Source organism: Mustela erminea, chromosome 2, assembly GCF_009829155.1.
Source record: "Mustela erminea isolate mMusErm1 chromosome 2, mMusErm1.Pri, whole genome shotgun sequence".
In the NCBI taxonomy this organism is placed as follows: domain Eukaryota; kingdom Metazoa; phylum Chordata; class Mammalia; order Carnivora; family Mustelidae; genus Mustela; species Mustela erminea.
Genome location: NC_045615.1, coordinates 153,489,162 through 153,513,914, shown reverse-complemented (window position 1 = coordinate 153,513,914; position 24,753 = coordinate 153,489,162). Strand labels below are relative to the sequence as shown.

The 24,753-nt window shown below is 36.7% G+C and overlaps 1 pseudogene; it reads left to right on the top strand.

Annotated features, from left to right (window-relative positions):
- LOC116585148 lies at positions 1 to 23,219 on the top strand (annotated as a pseudogene).
- The last annotated feature ends 1,534 nt before the right edge of the window (positions 23,220 to 24,753 follow it).

Genomic DNA, 24,753 nt, shown 5'->3' with positions numbered 1-24,753 from the left:
TTCCACCAGGATGTCTACAAAGTGGATTTCCGTTCTGCTGCTGCTACAGCTCAGTTGTTACTTTAGCTCTGGGAGTTGTGGAAAGGTGTGGCCCACAGAATATAGCCACTGGATCAATATAAAGACAATCCTCGATGAACTTGTCCAGAGAGGTCACGAAGTGACTGTTCTGACATCTTCAGCTTCCATTCTTGTAGATCCGAGCAAATCATCTGCTATCAAATATGAGATTTTCCCTGCATCCATACTTAAAGATGATTTTAAGGATTTGTTCAGAAAAATCCTTGATATATGGATATATAACTTGCCAAGAGATACATTTTGGACATATTTTTCACAAATGCAAGAGATATTTTGGAAATATTCTGACCATATTCAAAAGCTCTGTGAAGATGTAGTTTTGAACAGGAAGCTCATGACCAAACTATAAGAATTGAGGTTTGACGTCATTCTTGCAGACACCGTTGGACCCTGCGGTGAGCTGCTGGCTGAGCTACTTAGAATACCTTTAGTGTACAGTCTTCGCTTCTCTCCTGGCTATGCAACTGAAAAGCAAAGTGGAGGACTTTCTTTCCCTCCATCCTATGTGCCTATTGTTTTGTCAGAATTAAGTGATCAAATGACATTCATGGAAAGAGTAAAAAACATGATATATGTGCTTTATTTTGACTTTTGGTTCCAAACATTTAATGAGAAGAGTTGGGATCAGTTTTACAGTGAAGTACTAGGTAAGTCATGTTTCTAATTGGTAGCACGAAGTCTTAATTCCTAGTGCCTAGGAAGGTGAGTTTGTATTAAGTCAGAGGAATTTGACTTTGTAAATGAAATGATGAAAGGATAATATAAAATGATCTTCCAGTCTCACAAATATTATGGAAAGACTTATTTGACAGGACGAGTTCCAACCGTGTCATCCATTATTGAGTACATTACACTCCAGGAAGTCAATAACCACAAATTAAAGCTAAGGATTTCTTAAAGCAATTACATATCTATTCATTGTGTGTTTGTTTGTAATAATTTATTTTTTTTTAAATTTTTCTGGATAAAGTGTTTTAAACCTCCATTTTTATTTATTAAATACAGGTTGAAAATATTACTTTTGATATGCTTTGCTTTTTAGAATAATTTTAAATGACAGCACATGGAGTCAAGATTTCCCAGATAACCCTTGCCCCCACACAAGCATAAGGTTCCCCATTATCAGCATCCCCCACCAGAGTGGTACATTTGTTACAACTGATGAACCTACATGGACACATTATTATCCACCCAAAGTCCATAATTTATAGTGGAGTTCACTTTTGGTGGTGTATATTCGATAGGTTTTAGCAAATTTATAGTGATATGTATACACCACTATTATATCAGAGTAGTTTCACTGCCTTAAAAATCCTCTCTGCTGTGCCTATTTCCTACAGATCCATTTTACTTTACTTTCCCCATTTTTAAAATAAAGGCATCAGAGGCGTTCTTGGGTGGCTCAGTTGTTTAAGCGTCTGCCTTTAGCTCAGGTCATGATCCCAGGGTCCTCGGATTGAGCCCTGAATTGGGCTCTCTCTCAGCAGGGAGCCTGTTCCTCTCTCTTGCTCTGCCTGTCTCTTCCCCTGCTTCTGCTCTCTTTCTCTGTAAAACAGATAAAATCTTTTTAAAAGAAGACATTAGAAATTTCACTATCTTGATGAAAGCAGAGATGTTAATTGAGGAGTCACATTTTTCTCGTATAACGTTAGAGTATTGAGGATATTATTCCCACTTGTTTCCCTTTTTTAATTTAAAAATAAAAATGTTTTGTCATATTACCTGAAAGATTCCTTCATAACTGGAAGAAATATTGGCTCTATCCCAGACTCAGGAACCTATAATAAGAAGTTTCTAATGATCACAAATTCTTTCACCAGGGCTTATAAATCATGCACTAAAGGCCTAAAATCTTGTTGAAGGGTGCACATCCACATTAATAGTTCACATTTTTTGAAAACTATGTTAATCCATTAAAGAAAAAATTAGTCAAAATTAATAGTGCACATATCTATTTCCATACTTGATGAAAATATTCCAGCTGTTATTTGCAAATATTATTTAATACACAGATATTATTATGCTCCTAATGTGAACTAAGGGCAATGGTGACTATGAGGAGTCAGGTCATACTTTCAAAACTCCACAGTTTTCATGGAAAATCTAGGATCAAGGGAATAGCTTGCTAAATTATAGAAATGAGACTGAGTACTCTAAGGAAGGTGTTTCCATAGCTTAATTGATTGGGGAGCTCAAATAATTGTTTACATTTGCATCTGTTACTTTTGCAGCATTTCAAAGGAAATAAATGTATGTTTAATTTGATAGTGGCTTAGGTTTAATAATTGTTTATGATTGTGAATGTAATACTGTGATGTTAAAAATGAGACTTACACATTGTCTTTCATATATACATATGAACAACATATATAAGTATGTAAATATATATTTGCATCATTATACATGTTTGTATCATATATGTGTTCTATTATCAAACTACAAATACTTTGAAACATTTTTCAATAAATTATTCCAAATTCCTTTCAGAAAATACCCTAGTATATTCACAATTCATTACTCTCATTTCCTCTACCTGTTGTTTATTGTAGGGTTTTTAATTTATTTGTTTATTTATTTTTACTTTTCTACCAAGTTTTAATATTTTTATAAACATATAATGTATTATTTGCCAGAGGGGTACAGATCTGAATCGTCACTGGATTATGGACGTTGGGGAGGGTATATGCTATGTTGAGTGCTGTGAAGTGCGTAAGAATTTCCACCAGGGGTATCGGTTTATAAACCATCAGGCTTTCACATTTCACAGCATTCATGGTAGCACATACCGTCCCCAATGTCCATAACCCGGCCACCCTATCCCTACCTCTCCACCCACTAGCAGCACCTTTCAGTTTGTTTCATGAGATTAAGAGTCTCTTATGGTTTTTCTTCCTCCTGATTCCATATTGTTTAATTTCTTCCATCACTACCCCCCCAAGCCCCCACATTTTCTCTCAAATTCCTCATATCAGAGAGGTCACATGATTATTGTCTTTCTCTGATTGACTTATTTTGCTTAGTATATTACCCTCTACTCCATACACGTCATTGCAAAGGGCAAGATTTCGTTTCTTTTGATGGCTGGATAGTATTCCATTGTGTGTGTGTGTGTGTGTGTATTTTATTCATATATATATATATATCTCACATCTTCTTTATCCATTCAACTCTCTGCAAAAGATTTTGATCTTGATAAATTCCCAATAGTTCATTTTCCCCCTTGTTTCCCTTGCCTCTGGTGATGTTTCGAGGAAGAAGTTGCTGTAACTGAGGTCAAAGAGGTTGCTGCCTGTGTTCTACTCAAGGATGTTGATGGATACCTTTCTTACATTGAGGTCTTTCATCCATTTGGAGTTTATTTTTGTGTGTGGTGTAAGGAAATGACCCATTTTCATTCTCCTGCATGTGGCTCTCCAATTTTCCCAACACCATTTATTTAAGAGACTGTCTTTTTTTCCATTGGACGTTCTTTCCTGCTTTGTTAAAGATTCGTTGACCATAGAAGTTAGGGTCTATTTCTGGGCTCTTTATTCTGTTCCATTGATCTATGCGTCTGTTTTTGTGCCAGTACCATACTGTCTTGATGACGACAGCTTTGTAATAGAGCTTGAAGTCTGGAATTGTTATGTCACCAACTTTGACGTTCTTTTTCAACATTCCTCTGGCTATTTGGAGACTTCTGGAACCATATAAATTTTAGAATTATTTGTTCCATTTCTACGGTAAAATTTCATGGTATTTTGATAGGGATTGCATTAAATGTGTAGATTGCTTTAGGTAGCATAGACATTTTCACAATATTTGTTCTTACAATCCATGAACATGGGAAGTTTTTCCATTTCTTTGTGTCTTCCTCAATTTCTTTCATGGGTACTTTGTAGTTTTCTGAGTATAGATTCTTTGCCTCTTTGGTTAGGGTTATTCTTAGGTATCTTATGGTTTTGGGGCAATTGTTAATGGGATCGACTCCTTAATTTCTCTTTCTTCTGTCTTGTTGTTGGTGTATAAAAATACAACTGATTTCTGCATTGATTTTATATCCTGACATCAAGTTTTAATTTTCATTTTAATTCTGGTATAGTTAACTGAGTGTTATATTAGTTTCAGGTGTGCAATTGTTATTCAACAATTCTGCACATCACTCTGTGGCCATCTGAAGTGTCCTCCTTAATCTGTCATCACATATTGAACCCATCCACTTACCCATGGTGCCTCTAGTAACACAGTTTGTTCTTTATAGTGAAGAGTCTATTTTTTGGTGCTTTCTCTCTCTCTCTCTTTCTCTGTCTTTTACTTTTTTGTTTGGATTCTTTAATTCCACATATGAGTAAAATCATATGGTATTTGTCTTTCTCTGACTGACTTATTTTACTTAGTATAATAGTCTCTAGCTACATCCATGTCATTGCAAATTGTGAGATTTCATTTTTTAAAAAATATTTTATTTCTTTGAGAGAGAGAGAGAGAGGGATAAAGGGAGAAAGAGAATCTGAAGTATACTCCACAATGAGCACAGAGCCCCACTTGGGGCTCCATCCCACAAGCATTACATCAGGACCTGAGCCAAAACCAAGAGCTGGATGCTTAACCAACTGAGCCAGCTGGGTGCCCTAAGCTCTCATTCTTTTTTATGGCTGAATAATATTCATTATATAGATATACCACTTCTTCTTTAGCCATTAATCAGCTGATGAACACTTAAGCTGTTTCCATAATTTGGTTATTGTAGATAATGCTGCCATAAACATTGACCCCAGTGTTTATGTATCCCTTTTAATAAGTATTTTTGTATGCTTTGGATAAATATCTAGTAGTGCAATTGCTAAATCATAAGGTACTTCCATTTTTAACTTTTTGAGAAACCTCCACACTGGTTTGTTGTGGCTTTGATTTTAGCCATTCTGAAAGATGTGAGGTGATATCTCATTGGAGTTTTGATTTGCATTTCCCTGATGATGAGTGGTGTTGAGCATCTTTTCATGTGTTTGTTGGCCCAGTGTATGACTTCTTTGGAGAAATGTGTGTTCATGTATTCTATCCTTTTTTAAATTGGATTATTTGGTTTTGGGGTATTGAGTTGTATAAGTTCTTTATATATTTTGGATACTAACTCTTTCTTTAGGGTTTTCTATAATATCATGCCATCTGCAAATAGTGAAAGTTTTACTTCTTCCTTACCAATTTGAATGGATTTTCTTTCTTTTTGTTGTCTGATTGCAATAGCCAGAACATATAGTATTATGTTGAATAAAAGGCATAAGAGTGGACATTCTTGTCTTGTTCCTGACTTTGGGGGGAAAGGTCTCAGTTGTTCCTCATTGAATATGATGTTCACTGTGGGTTTTCCATAAAAGGCTTTTATTTTGTTGAGTTGTGTTTCCTCTAAACCAACTTTGTTGTGACTTTTTATCATGAATAGATGTGTATCCTTGTCAAATGCTTTTTCTGCATATATGGAAATGATCATATGGTTATTCTCCTTTCTCTTACTAATATGGTGTTTGTTTGTTTTTCCCTTTAGGATGACCCACTACATTATCTGAGTTAAGGGGGAAGGCTCAAATATGGCTCATTCAAACCTACTGGGATTTTGAATTTCCTCGCCCTCTCCTACCAAATTTTGAGTTTGTTGGAGGACTCCACTGTAAACCTGCCAAACCCCTGCCTAAGGTAAGTGATTCCTGTCTCTTTTGTTTTATTTGCTCTGAGGCATTTAACTAGTATTCTACTTAGAAATATCATTCCTCAACCATGTTTGTGTGTCCCAACAGTATCTACAGTCAAATCCAATGTTCACTTGCTGTCACTCCAACATTTACACTATTCCTCATTTGAGTCCCAAGGCTTGACATCTTAGAGCATTAATGGGTTTGCTTAGCCTATGAGAATACGTGTTTTCTGCGACACACCAAGGCTGGATAAAATCTCAATAAAGATCATTGTGGGAGGGACACCTGGGTGGCTCAGTCAGATAAATGGCTGCCTTCTGCTCAGGTCATGATCCCAGGGTCTTGGGATAGACTCCTGCTTTGGGCTCCTTGCTCAGTGGGGAGCCTGCTTCTCCCTCTACCTCTGCCTGACACTCTGCCTGCTTCTGCTCTCTCCCTCTGACAAAAAAATAAATAAAATCTTAAAAAAAAATCATTGGGGAAACATGGTTCTCAACATAATGAACATAGAAAAAACTACATTTTGTATATAATAAGGACCACAAATTCTGCATGTTTAATAAGGACCAAATTATTTCTACCACTTATACCTGAAAAATATTCAAAGCATAAAATTGCAAAATAATTCTGTTAGTGTATAAGATGATACTTTATGAAAGAAAGCAATAAGGTAGTATGTTTTAAGTTTATATTGTATCTTTAAGACATAAGAAAAACAAGCATCCCTTACTGAATGATTTTATGGTCTCTTCAACATCTCGTTGTCCACCTTCTTATTGGTAATAATATGAAACTAAGATCTTATCTGAGGGTTAACCTAATACCAATTTTGATTGCAAAATGTTTAAGTGCGTATGGTAACTTTCTCAAAGTCTAAATTCTGAGGTATAACTGGCGAAAGTTCTATTCAGTCTAACACAAGTGTCCAGGAACAGATAAATCCATAAACATAATGTATTTACACATAATGGAATATTAGTCATAAAACATAAGAAACGTCTAACACATACTCTAAAGTGGAAAACTTCAGGATGTTACCAAAAGTGAACGGGAGCTATCAGAAAAAAACAGATATGGTATGATTCCACTGATACACGAGGTATGCAGATTAGTCAGATTCATAGAAATACAAAGTATAATGATGGTTGCTAAAGATGGTGAAGGAAGGAATGAGGAATTGTTATATAATGGGCACAGAATTTCAATTTACCAAGATGAAAAAGTTCTGGTGATTTGTTACCCAGCAGTGTAAATACAGACATTATTCACTGCATACTCAGGAATAGTTAAAATGGTAATTTTTTGGTGTATCTTGCCACAATTTAAAGATAAAAACAGACATTACTCTAATAACTCCTGATACTATTTGGTATAACTCCTTAGCTGCTTGAAGATTTTTTTTTTTTTTTAGATTTATTTATTTGAGAGAGATATGGGGGATAGGGGAGGGGAGTTGAGAGAGAGAAAGAGAGAGAGAGAGAGAGAAGACCAGCAGATGCTCTATGCAGATGCTCCCATGAGTGTAGAGCCAGCCTCAGGGCTCAATCACCCAACCCTGAGATCATGATCTCAGTTAAAATCAAGAGTCAGATAATTAAGTGACTGAGCCACCCAGGCACCCCTATAGAAATTTGTTTAATAGTGTTTGCTATGGTGTTCTCGTTTTGTAATGGAACAAATTTTTTCTTCACAGGAAATGGAAGACTTTGTCCAGAGCTCTGGAGAAAATGGTATTGTGGTGTTTACACTAGGGTCTATGGTCACTAACATGCCAGAGGAAAAAGCCAATGTGATTGATTGCATCAGCCCTTGCACAGATTTCACAAAAGGTTAGATAAAGTAACTTAATCCTATACAACTACTTAATGAGTCTGTTAAACTGTGTAAATAATTTGTTTGCCTTTCCTTCATGACATGGAAACCATGATGATAGCTCCAATTTATCTCAGAGATGAGCAAAATATACATGGCAGATGGTAAAATAGTACAGAAGGTGCTTTGACAATAACTTTGGCATTAACATTGAGATTGGAAAGAAATATATTTAGGAGGAATATTTTTAGGAGATACAGTGTAACATTTGCTATTATAATGTATCTTGGGCAGATACAGAAATCACCAAATTCTGTCCTGTCATTCCCTCCTTCTCCTTACAGGATTTCCAAGGGCACTGAATAACACATAGATGTTCACTGAGGAGTTACATTTCAACAGTTATGTTAAGCAGGAACTGATAAAAGTCTGAAAAGCTTCATGCAGTTTATGCTTGCTGGATAACTGAGGTTTCTTTTCCTTCCACTAAATTTTTGAGAAAAGCCTACTCAGTATGCTGTTCAGAGAAAGGGCGGCCAAGGCTCACCAAGCTATGTTTTGGCAATCGCCCAGCCGAAATGATTCAGGGAAAGAGAAAAACTGACACAAATGGTGGAGTGGACCCTGTTAAGAGTAAAATAAATGAAAAGGGAGGAGATGAGTCCGCCCCTTGAAGGTGACCCTGTGCTTAGTAATACGTGGTTTCAAAAGGACTTTAACTTAGCAGAAGAGTAACTCCTCTTGATTAAGGAAGGAAATGGAAATATATTAAGAAGCCAACCAGAAACAAGCCTAGGAAGGGAAAATTCCAGATGCCTCTTTCTACCTAAAATATAGTAGTATATTTTTTTCCAATATATAGAAAACACCTGGAGTATTTGAGTGTTTGTGAACTACTTTTTGGTTTACTGATATAGTTTCTCTTTAAGCTAATGTTCACTTAATATCTAAAGTTACTTGAACATTTGTATAACAAATATGTGTTAACCAATGTAAACCATCATCCAGTTTATGTGTATTCCTGGGGAATTCTGAAATCAATCTATCTTGGTACTGGGAATGGAAATTGCTTGGGTATAGAACTCATATTGTTCCATGCTATCAATGTTTTGTAGTGCATGAAGTGTTAACAATCGGTTAAATAAAATGTAGCATCATCACAGTTTGGGATGTTTTTCAACAGCTGCACTATTATTTCTGAAGTTCCAATAGGCTCTTCTTTGTAACATTTAAAGAATTTCCAAACCAAGAAATAGTAATAGTAATCTGGATTTATGTAAAAAATTACCTTTTTCTTGGAGGTAGTGCCTAATAATTAGTAATATAAAAGAAATTATAGGTACTAAGAGAAGTTATTTATATTAATAAATTACTGGTAAGCAGAAATATTTATTTCTCACAAACAACAGATTGCATACTTAGCTCTTTTGTATATCAACAGATGTAAAACTCTAATAAAATAACATATGGAACAAGTGGATATACATGAACTCCCTCCTGTAACACTTCAAAAGAAATAAATAGGTAATATTACATTGGAAGATGATAACAATTATAATAGATAAAAGAAAACAAAAGTGTAGATCTTAGTAATTTCCAAGTTATTTGCACTAGAATTGTAACAACTACCTAAAAATTCTTAAATACTTATATCTGTCACTGTTAATCTCATTTGTCTAATCTCTATGTGTGAAACATAATGATAACATTCATACCTGATTGAATATAAAAATAAGTTAAAAATGTGGGTATTTTATTATACCAGCATTTTGGTAGTCTCATTTTTAATATTTTTGTCCTTATTTATATCAGTCAGTGAAAGAGGTCTAACTAGATTATCTTTTAATTTATTAAAATTCTAATACACTATAACTTCAAAGTTTCAACTTATGAAATAAGGAATTATCTTTAACAGGTTCTATGGAGATTTGCTGGCAAGAAACCAGACAACTTAGGACCAAATACTCGGCTCTATGAGTGGATTCCCCAGAATGACCCTCTTGGTAAGAATCTGGAGAACACTAAATTAAAACTAATGCTAAACAAAATGATAAGAGCTCTCAATAAGCAAATTAATTGAATATTTACTATTGAAAAATCCAAAAACAAAACTTAAACCTTCCTTACATTTATTTTGCAGTGCTAGGGGGAGAAAGATCAGATACGGCATGTTATCATACACAGTCACATTCCTTATGGCCAGAATCAAAGTATCTTTATTTCAGGTGTAATTACTTCTCAAGGGTAATTTTTTTTAAAATTTTTAATTTAAATTCAAATAGCCAGCATAGAGTGCATCATTAGTTTCAGTTGTACTGTTCAATAATTTATCAATTGCATATAACACCCAGTGCTCATCACGTCAAGTGCCCTCCCTAATGTCCATCACCCAGTTACCCCGTCCCCCATCCACCTAGTCTCCAGCAACCCTTAGTATGCTCTTATAGGGACAAACCACAGGTTTGTCTCCCTGTATGATTTCTTTCCATTCTGTTATCCCTCCTTCTCCTATGATCCTCTGTGCTGTTTCTTATATTCCACATATGGGTGAAAGCACAAGATTATTGTCTTTCTCTGATTGATTTATTTCATTCAGCATAATACCCTCCAGTTCCATCCCTTTTAATGAAAATGGTGAGTATTCAACCTTTCTGATGGCTAATATTCCATTGCATGAATATACCAAGTTATCTTTTTCCACTCATCTGTCCGTGGATATCTCAGCTCTTTCTACAGATTGGCTATTGTGGACATTGCTGCTATAAACACTGGAGGTTATAGCAGTGCTCCCTCAGATCAACACATTTGTATCTTTGAGGAACATACCTAGAAGTGCAATTGCTGTATCATGTTTTTAACATCTTGAGGAACCTCCATAATATTTTCCAGAGTGACAGCACCAGCTTGCTTTCCCACCAACAGTGTAAGAGGGTTCCCCTTTCTCCACATCCTCACCAACATTTGTTGTCTCCTGTCTTGTTAATTTTAGCCATTCTGACTGGTGTAAGGTAGTATCTCACTGTGATTTTGATTTGTATTTCCCTGATGCCAAGGGATGTTGAACACTTTTTCCTGTGCCTGTTCGCCATTTTTATGTCTTCTTTGCAGAAATGTCTTTTCATATCCTCTGCCCATTTCTTGAGTGGATTATTTGTTTTTTTTTGGGTGTTGATGTAGTTCTTCATAGATCTTGGATATCAGCCCTTTATCTAATATGTCATTTGCAAATATCTCCTCCCATTCTGTAGGTTGCCTTTTAGTTTTGTTGACTGTTTCCTCTGCTGTGCAGAAACGTTTTATCTTGATGAAGTCCCAACAGTTCATTTTTGCTTTGTTTCCCTTGCCTTTGGAGACATGTCTAGCAAGAAGGTGCTGTGGCTGAGGTTGGAGAGGTTGCGACCTGTGTTCTCTAGAATTTGGGTGGATTCCTGTCTCACAGTTAGATCTTTCATCCATTTTGAGTTTATCTTTGTGCATGGTGTAGGAAATAGTCCAGTTTCATTCTTCTACATGTGGCTGTCCAATTTTCCTAGCACAATCAATTGAAGAGACTATCCTTTTTTCATTGGATACTCTTTCCTGCTTTGTCAAAGATTAGTGGACCATAAAGTTGAGGGTTCATTTTTGGGTTCTCTCCTCTTTTCCATTGGTCGAAGTAACTGTTTTTGTGCCGATACCACACTGTCTTGATGATTACAGTTTTGTAATAGAGCTTGAAGTCCAGAATTATGATGACACCAACTTTGGTTTTCTTTTTCAATATTCCTTTTAACATTCCTCTCTCAACCTTTCTTTTTCAACATTTGGGGTCTTTTCTGGAGCCATACAAATTTTAGGATTATCTGTACCAGCTCTTTGAAAAATTTTGATGGTATTTTGATTGGGATTGCACTGAATGTGTATATTGTTCTGGGTACCATAGACTTTTTAACAATATTTATTCTTCCAATCCATGAGCATGGAATATTTTTTTTTCCATTTCTTTGTGTCCTCCTCAAATTCTTTCAAAAGTCTTCTGTAATTTTTAGAGTACAGATCCTTTACCTCTTTGGTTGGGTTTATTCCAGTGTATCTTATGGTTTTGGGTGCAATTTTAAATAGGATAGACTCCTCAATTTCTCTTTCTTCTGTCTCATTGTTAGTGTATAGAAATGCAATTGATCTCCATACATTGATTTTATTTCCTGCCATGTGGCTGAATTCTTGTATCAGTTCTAGCAATTTAGGGGTAGAGTGTTTGGGGTTTTCCACATAAGATATCGTGTCTTCAGCAAAGAGTGAGAGTCTCACTTCCTCTTTGCCAATTTGAATGCATTTTATTTCCTTTTGTTGTATAACTGCTGAGGCTAGGACTTCCAGTACTATGTTGAACAAATATGGTGGAAGTGGGCATCCCTGTCATATTGCTGACCTTAGAGGAAAAGCTCTGTTTTCCCCCCATTGAGAATGATATTCGCTGTGGGCTTTTCATAGATGGCTTTTATGATATTGAGATAGGTTTCCTCTCTGCTGACACCCTGGAGAGTTTTAATGAAGAAACATACTGTGTTTTGTCAAATCTTTTTCTGCATCAATGGAGAAGGACATATATGACTCTTGCCCTATCTTTTATTAATGTGATGTATTACATTGATTGGTTTGTGAGTGCAAAACCACCCTTGCAGCCCAGGAATAAATCTTTCTTTGTTGTGGTGAATAATCCTTTTAAGGCACTGTTGGATCTTATTGGCTAGTATCTTGGTGTGACATTCTTTATCCATGTTCATCAAGTGTATTGCTCTGAAATTCTTTTTGGTGGGGACTTTGGTTTGGAGATCAAGTTAATGTTGACCTCATAAAATGAGTTCAGAAGTTTTCCTTCCATTTCTATTTTTTTGAAACAGCTTCAGAAGAATAGGTATTATTTCTTTTTTAAATGTCTTGTAGAATTCCCCTGAGAAGCCATTGGCTCTCGTCTCTTGTTGGTTGGGATATTTTTTCTTACTACTTCAGTTTCCTTTCTGGTTATCAGTGTGTTCACATTTTCTATTTCTTCTTGTTTTAGTTTTAGTAGGTTATACGTTTCCAGAAATGCAGCCATTTTTTCAAGATTGCCTAATTTGTTGGCATATAGTTGCTCATAACACATACTTAAAATTATTTGTATTTGTATTTCCTTCATGTTGAGCATGATCACTCCTCTTTCATTCATGATTTTATTAATTTGGATACTTTCTCTTTCTTTTTGATAATGTGGCTAGGGATTTATTGATGGAATTAACTCTTTGAAAGAACAAGCTTCTAGTTTCATTGATCTGCTCTATTCTTAGGTTTCTATACCATTGATTTGTGCCCTAATCGTTATTACTTTTTTTCTTCTGCTTAATCTAATATTTATTTGCTGTTCTTCCTCCAGCTCCTTTAGTTTTAAAGTTAGCTTGTGTACTTGAGACTTTTCTAAATTTTTTTTGAAAAAGGCTGGCATTGCTATGTACTTCCCTGTGGGACTGACTTTGCTTCATCCTAAAGGTTTTGAACAGTTGTGTTTTCATTTTCATTGGTTTCCATGAAACTTTTTTTTAAAGATTTTATTTATTTATTTGATAGAGAGAGATCAGTAGGCAGAGAGGCAGGCAGAGAGAAATGGAGAAGCAGGTTCCCTGCTTAAGGAGCAGAGAGCCCAATGGGGGCTTGATTCCAGGACCCTGAGATCATGACCTGAGCCGGAGGCAGAGTTTTAACCCACTGATCCACCCAGGACCCCCTCCATGAAACTTTTTAATTCTTCTTTAATATCCTGGTCGACCGATTCATTCTTTAGTAGAATGCTCTTTTACCTTCAAATGTTTGAATTCCTTCCAAAAAGCCTCCTATAATTGAGTTCAAAATCAAAGCATCTTGGAAGGGGAGGTGAACCATGAGAGACTATGGACTCTGAAAAACAATCTGAGGGTTTTGAAGGGGCGGGGGGTGGGAGGTCGGGGTACCAGGTGGTGGGTATCATAGAGGGCACAGATTGCATGGAGCACTGGGTGTGGTGCAAAAATAATGAATACTGTTATGCTGAAAATAAAAAATAAATTTAAAAAAATTCAAAGCATCATGCCCTGAAAATATGCCAGGGATAATCCCAATCTATTGATATGGGTTGAAAAATAATTTGTGACCCTGTATGTGATTTATTCTGGAGAATGTTCCATGTGTACTTGAGAAGAATGTGTGTCCTGTTGCTTTAGATGGAAAGCTCTATATATCTGTAAAGTCCATATCGTCCACTATGTCATCCAAAGCCCTTGTTTCCTTGTTGATCTTTACTTAGATGTCCATTACAGTGAGTGGGATATTGAAATTCCCTATTATTTTATTACTACTGAGGTGTTACTTTAATTTGATTATTAATATATGAGTATAAATCACTTCTCCCAAGTTAGAAGCATACATATCAATAATTGTTAGATCTTCTTGTTGGAAAAACCCTTTAATTATGACATAGTGTTTATCCTCATCCCTTTCTACAGACTTTGGTTTAAAATCTGATTTTTCTGATATGAGGATTGCCACCCCAGCTTTCTTTTGATGCCCATTAGCATGGAAAATGGTTTCCCACCCCCTCACTTTCAATCTGGAGGTGCCTTTGAGTCTAAAATGTGTCTCAAAGACAGCATATCGATGCCTCTTGCTTTTTTTTATGTAATCTGATACCCTGTGTCTTTCAGTTAGTCCATTTAGCTCATTTACATTCAGAGTAACTATTGAAAGATATGAGTTTAGTGCTATTGTACTAACTTATTAACTGTAAAGTCCCTGATTCTGTAGATTGTCTCTGCTCCTTTCTGGTCTATGTTACTTTTGGACTCTCTCTTCACTTAAAAGATCTCCTTTAATATTACTTTCCGAGCTGGTTTAGTGATCAGAAATTCTTTGAGATTCTGTTTGTCCTGAAAGCCTTTGCCCTCTCCTATTTTGAATGACAGCCTTGCTGGATAAAGTATTCTTGATTTCCTATTTTTCTTATTTAGCACTTTAAATATATCCTGCTAGTATTTTCTGGCTTACCAGGTCTCTTGGTTACATCTGCTGCAAATCTAATGTTTCTACCTTTGTAGTTTATGGACCTCTTGTCCCAAGCTGCTTTCAGGATTTTCTTTTTGTCTCTGAGATTTGCAAGTTTCATTGTTATGTGTCAAGGTGTTGACCTATTTTTATTAATTTCTATGGGGGTTCTCTGTGCCTCCTGGACTTGAATGACTGTTTCCTTCCCCAGGTTAGGGAAATTCTCAGCCATGATTTGCTCAAATATGCCTCATGGATCTTTCTTCCTCTTCCTCTCAGACGCCAAAAACTCTAATATTATTTTGTTTATGGGATCACTCATTTATCAAATCCCCCCCTTACCCTCTGGGTCCATTAGTTGTTTTTCTTGCTTTTCTCTAGCTTCCTTCCTTCCTATCCATCATCTTGTCTTCTATGTCACTGATTCTCTTTTCTGCTTCATTTACCTTAGCTAGAAGAGCATCCATTTTAGATAGCATCTCAGTTAAAGTATTCTTAATTTAAGCCTGATTAGATTTTATTTCTGCATTAAGAGATTCTCTAGTGTGTTTTATGCTTTTTTCAAGCCCACTTAGTAACTTTATAATCATTATCCTGATTTCCAGATCTGGCATTTTACTTATATCCATTTTGGTTATTTCTGTGGCAGAGAGTATCATCTATGGTTCTTTCTTTTGTTGTGATTTCCTCCTTCTAGTCATTTTACCTAGAGAAGAATGGAAGAATGAGACAATAAGGTAAAAAATATCAACAACAAATCAAATGAAACACATACTAGACAAATCCAAACAGGTCAGAAACTAAAACAAAAAAGAAAATTAAAAGGGGGAGTGGGGAAAGAGATTATAATCTCCCAGGTGGACAAAACATGGTGATCCACTTGGTTCTGGGTGTATTTTGGTCTATTACAAGACATTAAATCCAAAAACTGTGAATAAAGCAAAACTCATATAATCAAAAATAAAATTGCAACAGTGAAAGGAAGCTAAAAATGAAGAATAAATCTATAAAATGTAAATTTAAATATAAGTTAAAAAATACTTAAAAACAAAGAATTGATAAAATAAGAAACCAGTTGTGGTACCTGGGTGGCTCAGCCACTTAAGCTATTGCCTTTGGCTCAGTTCATGATCTCCAGGTTTTGAGATTGAGGCCTGCATCTGGCTCCCTTCTCAGCATGGAAACTACTTCTCTCTCTCTTTCACTCTTTGATTCCCCCCTGCTCGTTCTCTCTCCCACACACATATAAACAATATGTTTTAAAAATAAAATAAAATAAGAAACCAGTTGAAAAGAAAAAAAGAAAAGAACAAGAGATTTTATACTGAAAGTTAAATGACTCTTGAGAAAAAACGGAATTCTATATACTATTTTCTCTCAGTGCTGAAGTTTTATAGTCCTCTGTGCTCCAAAAACTGAGTGTTCCCTGTTGTTTCTGCTGGTCTTCTAAAAGAAGGGCTAGCTGCACTGATTCTCAGGTGTCTTTGCCTGGGCAGATTTGCACACCTTGCCAGGGGCTGGGCTCAATGTAAGCTTTCTGATTGCTCTATGTGGCTTTTGTTCGCTGAAGACCCTTTGTGCCTCTTTGGAGGATGAAAATAAAAATGGCTGCATGCCAGTCTCCAGCCCTGGAGCTGAAAGATCACAGGCCATTCTCTTCAGCAAGTCTACAAGGATAAACAGTTTTCAGGTCTGTGTGTGCCAAACTGCAGACTTGTGTGGTATGTACCCACACTGATCCTCCCAGGGGAAGGTGGAGGGTCACAACATTTCTGCCCTTTGGAGGTCCCCCACATAGAGAATGGTCACCTGATCATGGTGCAGTTTGCTGTTTATGGCAAACTGAGCTGAACGCCCTATCTCACTGAACATAACTGGTTTCTCTCCTCTAATGGATTAGGAATTCTGCAGCCCACGCACCCATGTTCTTTCTGTGACCCCAGGATCCTGAGACCACACTGTCCCACCTAGGATTCTGCCCCACTTTGCCACCTGAGCACCTTTCAGGCAGGGACATCTCTCCCTGGAACAGACTTCTAAAGAGTCTGAATTTGCTCCCAGAGCTAAATCACTTTCTGGTAGCCAGCTTGTGGACGCTCCCTCCCCCTACCATCTATCTTCCGAATATACCCTCAGATTCATTTTGCTGCACCTCCCACCTTGCAAAAAATGCCCACTTTTCTATTTGTAGCATTTCAGCAAATCTGTTCTTACATCTTAAGTTGAATTCATAGGTGGTCAGAATGGTTTGAAAGTTATCTGGCTAAATTCAGGGACAAGATGAAATGAGGTCCCTTACTCTTCCACAATCTTGCCTCTCCCAATAAATTTTTAGTAACGAAATGGATCATCACTTTGGCTCCTAATTCTCCCACTTTATTCCTATCTTTTCTCATTCTACATGGCTATTCAGTGCTAATGAAAAATTATTCCCAGTGACTCTACGCTTTCTCCAGGAAAACACCATTATCTTTTTCATGAAGTCATAACACATTTCATGATAAAGTGCAGTCTTTCTTTCCCCTGACTTGAACCACCACTATCATGCTTCCTGTTGCCTTGACACTCTACATGTTAAACTCAGTGACTTTACTGTTTAAGAGAATATGTTCTAGTATGCCACCTCCTTTTCTTTCTTTCTTTCTTTCTTTCTTTCTTTCTTTCTTTCTTTCTTTCTTTCTTTCTTTTGCACATGCTCTTCTTTATCCAGAATTTTCCCTTTCAATCTGTCTTTTCAGCCATTTTGTAACCATTTTTCAAGTTACAACTACCACACCAATTTTCATTGACTTCTCCAGCAGATTTTTGCTCTTCTTGCTCTGAGATCTAAAAGACATTTTAATGATATTTCATATGTATTATACTATGTACCTTATGTTGCTAAACTCTCTTTTTTTCCCTAAGAATTATAATTACTAATGTGCTGAGAGTCATCCAATCCTAGGTCATCCAAAAACCAAAGCCTTTGTAACTCATGGTGGAACCAATGGCATCTATGAGGCGATCCACCACGGGATTCCAATGGTGGGCATTCCCTTGTTCGCAGATCAACCTGATAACCTTGCTCACATGAAGGCCAAGGGAGCAGCTGTCAGTCTGGATTTCCACACACTGTCTAGTACAGATTTGCTCAGTGCATTGAGGATGGTCATTAATAACCCTTCGTGAGTATTATAATTTTTTACATTTATTGTATTTAGAGATAGGTTCTTCTATCAATGATGACTATGGATTTCATCCTATATTTAAGAAGCTAATTTTGAAATTTTAATATGTATAACTGTTCTTAAACATACCTCTATTTTCAACCAGATATTTTTTGCAAAGTTGCTTTTTAACTCCATTGATTTAATGGGCTGCAACAATTTTCTATATGAGCAAATGCAAAACTTATATATGGAATTGTAAGGATACATTTTATTTTATTTTTTTAAAATTTTTTTTAATTTTCAGCATAACAATATTCATTATTTTTGCACCACACCCAGTGCTCCATGCAATCTGTGCCCTCTATAATACCCACCACCTGGTACCCCGACCTCCCACCCCCGCCCCTTCAAAACCCTCAGATTGTTTTTCAGAGTCCATAGTCTCTCATGGTTCACCTCCCCTTCCAATTTCTCCCAACTCCCTTCTCCTCTCTAACTCCCCATGTCCTCCATGCTATTTATTATGCTCCACAAATAAGTGAAACCATATGATAATTGACTCTCTCTGCTTGACTTATTTCACTCAGCATAATCTCTTCCAGTCCCGTCCATGTGGCTACAAAAGTTGGGTATTCGTCCTTTCTGATGGAGGCATAATACTCCATAGTGTATATCGACCACATCTTCCTTATCCATTCGTCTGTTGAAGGGCATCTTGGCTCTTTCCACAGTTTGGCGACCGTGGCCATTGCTGCTATAAACATTGGGGTGCAAATGGCCCTTCTTTTCACTACATCTGTATCTTTGGGGTAAATACCCCGTAGTGCAATTGCAGGCTCATAGGGAAGTTCTATTTTTAATTTCTTGAGGAATATCCACACTGTTCTCCAAAGAGGCTGCACCAACTTGCATTCCCACCAACAATGGAAGAGGGTTCCCCTTTCTCCACATCCTCTCCAACACATGTTGTTTCCTGTCTTGCTAATTTTGGCCATTCGAACTGGTGTAAGGTAATATCTCAATGTAGTTTCGACCATTCTCTTACACCGTACACGAAGATAAACTCGAAATTGATAAAAGACCTCAATGTGAGACAAGAATCCATCAGAATCCTAGAGGAGAACTTAGGCAGTAATCTCTTCGATATCAGCCACAGCAACTTTTTTCAAGTTATGTCTCCAAAGACAAAGGAAACAAAAGCGAAAATGAACTTTCGGGACTTCATAAAAATCAAAAGCTTCTGCACAGCCAAGGAAACAGTCAAGAAAACAAAGAGGCAACCCACGGAATGGGAGAAGATATTTGCAAATGACAGTACAGACAAAGGTTGATATCCAGGATCTATAATGAACTCCTCAAACTCAACACACACAAAACAGACAATCATATCAAGAAATGGGCAGAAGATATGGACAGACACTTCTCCAATAAAGACATACAAATGGCTATCAGACACATGAAAAAATGTTCATCATCACTAGCCATCAGGGAGACTCAAATTAAAATGACATTGAGATATCACCTTACACATTTTAAAAAATATGATAGAATTCCTTGAATGAAAGAATGAAGAATTTGCAATTATGTAAAATAACTTTCAATTCAGCATCAAAAATTCTAAAACTATAAATCTTTTTGCCCAAGAATTAATTTTCATTTTTATTTTAATATATTTTATAATATATGATTTATGTACCATAATATTTAAAGTACAAAAATCAAACATATGTAGTATGTTATGACCTTTTGCACCTGGCTTCTTTCACTTGGTATGTTTTTGAGTTTCACTGATGTGGTAGTTTTGCATTGCTGAATAATATTCTATGGTATGGATATATTACAATTTATATGGATATATTACAATCTATTTTTTATTCATCAGTTCATGAACATTTTGTTTATTTACACATATAGGTATTATAAATATTCCTACATCTGTTATTGTGTGAACAAAATTTGTCAATTCTTTTGGAAATGAAAGGAAATTTTTGGAAATTCTAGGAGTAGAATTGCTGGTTATATGTTAACTCTGTAAAGAACTGCCAAATTGATATCCAAATGAGACACACCATTTTACATTTCCACCAGCTGAGTATGGGAGATCCAAGTTCTCCACATCATTACCAACACTTGCTATCATCTGTTTTTTTTTTTTTAAATATTTATTTATTTATTTATTTGACAGAGTCACAAGTAGGCAGAGAAGCAGGCAGAGAGAGAACGGGAAGCAGGTTCCCCGCTGAATAAGGAACCTGATGCAGGGCTCCATCCCAGGACCCCAAGATCATGAACTGAGCTGAAAGCAAAGGCTTAACCCACTGAGCCACCCAGGTGCCTCTATCATCTGTTTTATTATATACATCCCTGTGGGTGCAAAGTGGTCTCCCTTCTGCTCTTGATTAGCATTTCCCTTATAGCCAAGTTTAAGCATCTCTTCATATGCCAGTTGCATCCATGTGTCCTCTTTAGACAATTGTCTATTCCAATTCTTTGATAATTTTAAAATTTGATTTTTGTCTCACCTTATTAAAGAATTTGTTTTGTGTTATGAATATAACACATTAACAGATATATGATTTGTTAATGTTTTCTTCCATTCTGGTTGACTTGATTTTTCATTTCTTTGATTGTGTCCTTTGAAGACAAAACTTTTTAAAGATGACAACACAAATAAAGAAATTTTCTATATTGCACAGAAGAATGTGTGGAAATTTTTAGTGCCTAGCACAATAACCCCAAATTCAGTATTTGTTACTACTATCAGTAATAATTTTATATTAGGAGGGTATCATCTAAAGAAACACCGCAAAAGATATTATCAAGAAAAAAATGGTAGAACAATGAATTAATAAAATACTTTAAATAGATAAGAAAGAAAAAAATATATATATGGCAGGTTGGAGAAATGGAACAGAAAATAGAATAAGAAAATAGGTAAAAGTATAAATATGCCAGCACTTAGGTTAAATTTAAACAGATTATATAATTTAAAGACAAAGATTGTCAGAATGCATTTTAAAAACTATATACTCTTTAAAAGACATGTTCAAACAGAAATGTAGAAGAGTATTTTAAGTAGAAAGGTAGAAAATGAACTATTTTCGCAGTAAACATTTAGAAAGATGTTGTGCCTATGCGACTATCAGACACAGTACTCCAGAATCGCTAACAAAAATAAAGATACATATTTCATAATGATACATAGACTGATCTGTCAAAACACCATAAATTAGTAACTGGTGACACCTACCATGAAAATATCAAAATGCAGAAGACATAGACAAAAGAACAAACAAATACACAACTCTACAGTCTTAATACTGAGTTTTCAAACATCTTTCTCAATAACATAGAAAAAGAAGACAAAAAGAGAAAGAAAGAAAAAAGGAAGACAGGAAAGGATGGATGGACGGAGAAGATAATGTATGCTGGGCTATACACTCAGAGTAAATTTGGAAAATATAAATCAACAGTATACCGTCCAGCCTTACTGGAATTCACATAGAAATTGTCAAAAAGACAAAAAAAAAAAAAAGAAATTGTCAAAAAGAAAAATAATGGAAACATCTCTAAATTTTGGAAATTAAGCAATATACTTCTACATAATTCAGTCAGTAAAGTAATTACAACCCTAAATAACCTTCTTCTCAGCAATTCCACTTTCACATTATATACAAACACAACTGTATAAACATGAAAATCTAAAGAAATACACAAGATTTTTATGGCAGCATTAGTAATAATGACTAAAAAATTGTTAACACAAATGTCCATTGATTGTTAAATGAAGAAATACTCTGTGGTGTTGCCAAACAATGGAATACTATACAGTAACAGAATTAACAGGCTACTGTTAGACAAGAGACAAAAGGAAATGAGTACTATATTGTTATTCTGATACATAAATAATAAAACCTAATTTATGATGACCAAAAAGGTCAGGGAAGATGGGATCCTTCTGGGTAGCGTGTGATACTCTATATCAATATCTTAGTAGTAGGTGTATTATTACATCCACTTCACAATTATATTCTAGCTAATTTTGAATATGAGCTATTCAGTTAAGACTATGTGCATTTTTCTTATGTTATATATTTAAATGTTATTATGGAAAATATATTTTAAAATTCTAGGTTTCAAAGAGTAGCACACACACACATGCACACACACACATCCCAAATGTCTAAGAGTGCTTTGATAGTGTGGCCCAGAAAAGCCTGAGATGGAACACAGAGCTGGGTCATCTATCAACATGTAGAAGCAGCTTTGATGTGTTGCAGGGAGAAGTGTCCAGCACAGAGACAGAGGGGACAGAAAGTGCAAAGATGCTTAAGTGAGGACATGTTTGGCAACTTTAGTGAACTCCTAGCAGGCTTTTATGCCTACAATAGAGTGTACATGGGACAAAGTGACAGGAGAAGAAGTTGCCGGGGTCTGTATCTGTATGACCATATAGTCCAAAATCCATAGCTGGACTTTATTCTAAAGGTAATGAGAAGCTAAATGGAAATTTTGAGCAGGGAAGTGCTGTGATCTGATATCGGTTTCAAAAATCATACTGGCTACATGATGGAAAATAAAGAGTAGAGGGTAGAAGAGTGGAGACAGAGACCAGTTAGGTGGCATTTTACTTACCATGACACAATTCCCTTTGCTGCTTCATGAGGTCATTCAACAAGAGCATTCCCACCATCTTATTTACAGCTGTTACAAGGGCCCATAGCATTTCCTCTGTTAGAAAAGATCAAACTATCCTCACTGCACTTCCATTTTCACTTCTTAGAATAGTTGGTGATGGGAAAATTCCAATTTAAATGCCAAATCTCCAGTGTGGATCCAAATAAAAAAACATATGGCTTCTGTAACTCTATGATATATATTTTGAAGCATTTGTATGGCCCTTTTCAAAAACCTTTCATGGGAATTATACGATTAGGCAAATGAGCTTCCTTTCAATGTCGGTATCTTTATGTTTCTGTTTAGATACAAAGAGAACGCTATGAGATTATCAGGGATTCACCACGACCAGCCTATAAAGCCCTTGGATCGAGCCGTCTTCTGGATAGAGTTTGTCATGCGCCACAAAGGAGCCAAACACCTGCGGCCGGCCTCCCATAACCTCACCTGGTTCCAGTTCCATTCTCTGGATGTGATTGGGTTCCTGCTGGCCTGTGTGGCAGCTGCTATATTTGTCACCACACAGTGTTGTCTGTTCTGTTACCGGAAGTTTGCAAAAAGAGGGAAGAAGGAAAAAAAGGAGTAGTTACATCGGGGGCCTCAAGTTGATATGCCTCACAAATGGGACTCATCCAGTTTATTCGAGCTGTGATAGAAGGTTTCTTCCTCCTGTGACCACTTAGCTTCTCAGAATGAAATCCGTTTTCAAGGGATTTACAGCCTGTTTAAGTGTTAGAAATGTTGGGGCACCTGGGTGGCTCAGTGGGTTAAAGCCTCTGCCTTCAGCTCAGGTCATGATCCCAGGTTCCTGTGATCTAGCCCAGCACCAGGCTGTCTGCTCAGCAGGGAGCCTGCTTCCTTCTCTCTCTCTCTCTCTGCCTGCCTCTCTGTCTACTTGTGATCTCTGTCTGTCAAATAAATAAACAAAAACTTAAAAAAAAAAGAGAGAGTAAGAAATGTCATGCCAAAAGGAAAACTGGGAAATATAAATAAAATATAAATAAAAATGTATGGGTACTTATTGAAACCTATTATTCTAAATCAAAAGTCATCTCCCTCCAAAAATTATTGATCTTAACTGTGTTTCAAACATTGGGTATTAACACAAGAACATTATGAAAGCTATGCACAGTATCTCTATTATTGTGTAAATATTCAGAATATGTTAACTTAATTTGGGGCCAGAATTTTCTAGTTTTGTCCTTTGCTAGAGAAACGACAGGTAGTTAAATTTGTGTATAATGATTTACTCATCCATTTTGTTTTGGGAGACCACTAATTCTCCAGAGTAAGATCCAGCCTCAGCTAAGGAGCCTTAGCCTTCTTACCTAAGAACAGGGCAAGTTCTTGGGTTTCATCCAGCTTGTCACTTTCCAACAGAATGTATGTGAATTTAGAAGTCTACCAGCTACCCCTTTCCTATTATGAAACTGAGCTGCTCAACTGGTTAAGCTTCTGACTCTCGGTTTCAGCAAAGGGCATGATCTCAGGGTGGTGAGATCAAGAGATCAAGCCCCAGAGTTGGGCTCTGTGCTCAGCAAGTAATCTGGTGAAAGTTATCTCACTCAGCTTCTCACTCCCCCTGCTCCAGGGCACTCTCTCTCCAAAATAAGTAAAATCTTAAAAAACAAAACTAAAACTGAGCTATTTATGGACAGACTTTGTTTCATTAGCTTATTCTCTTTACCTCACTGTCCTTTAAAAAGATTTACCTGGTGGCTTCCACGCTCATTCTAGCCTTTGATAATAGGATGCAAAATCTCACTTGTAGGTTGGATAATAGAGGACACGCTCCCTAAAGGAACTTACTGAACTTTCACTCTGTCCTATTGAGAGGGAAGGGGCTGCCATGCCTACCAGGGAGGGAGTCATCACCTTGTAGGCCGAAGAGGCCCATTAGGAGGAGCACCTGATCCCCTGAAGAAGAGGCTGGTGGCCAGTCTGATCACTGGTTCTTGTGGCCCAGAAGAATGCCTAGGGTGGATGAGAGATGCGGCTCCAAAGCCCAAAGCGAGCGCTGCCTCAGCTGGGTGTGTGCAGCAGTGGCACCTGGAGGTAGCCTTGGTGCTAGTAGTGGGCTGTCATGGATTGGCTGCCCCCAGACCTGTTCCGGTCCTCGGCAACCCAGCCCAGGCCCCCTGGACCCTGTGGACTATGACACAGCGGGAATGAACAGCTTGGCCTGCTAAGTGCTGCATGGCTGGCAGCCCTCGGTCAACCCAGTCTTTACAACCACAGCTTTGCTGTGTGCCTTAGTTCACCCAAAGGCGTACATGCCCTACATGGTACTTAGCTGGATGCTGCTATTTCTAGTCTGCGACTGGGGCATGTGA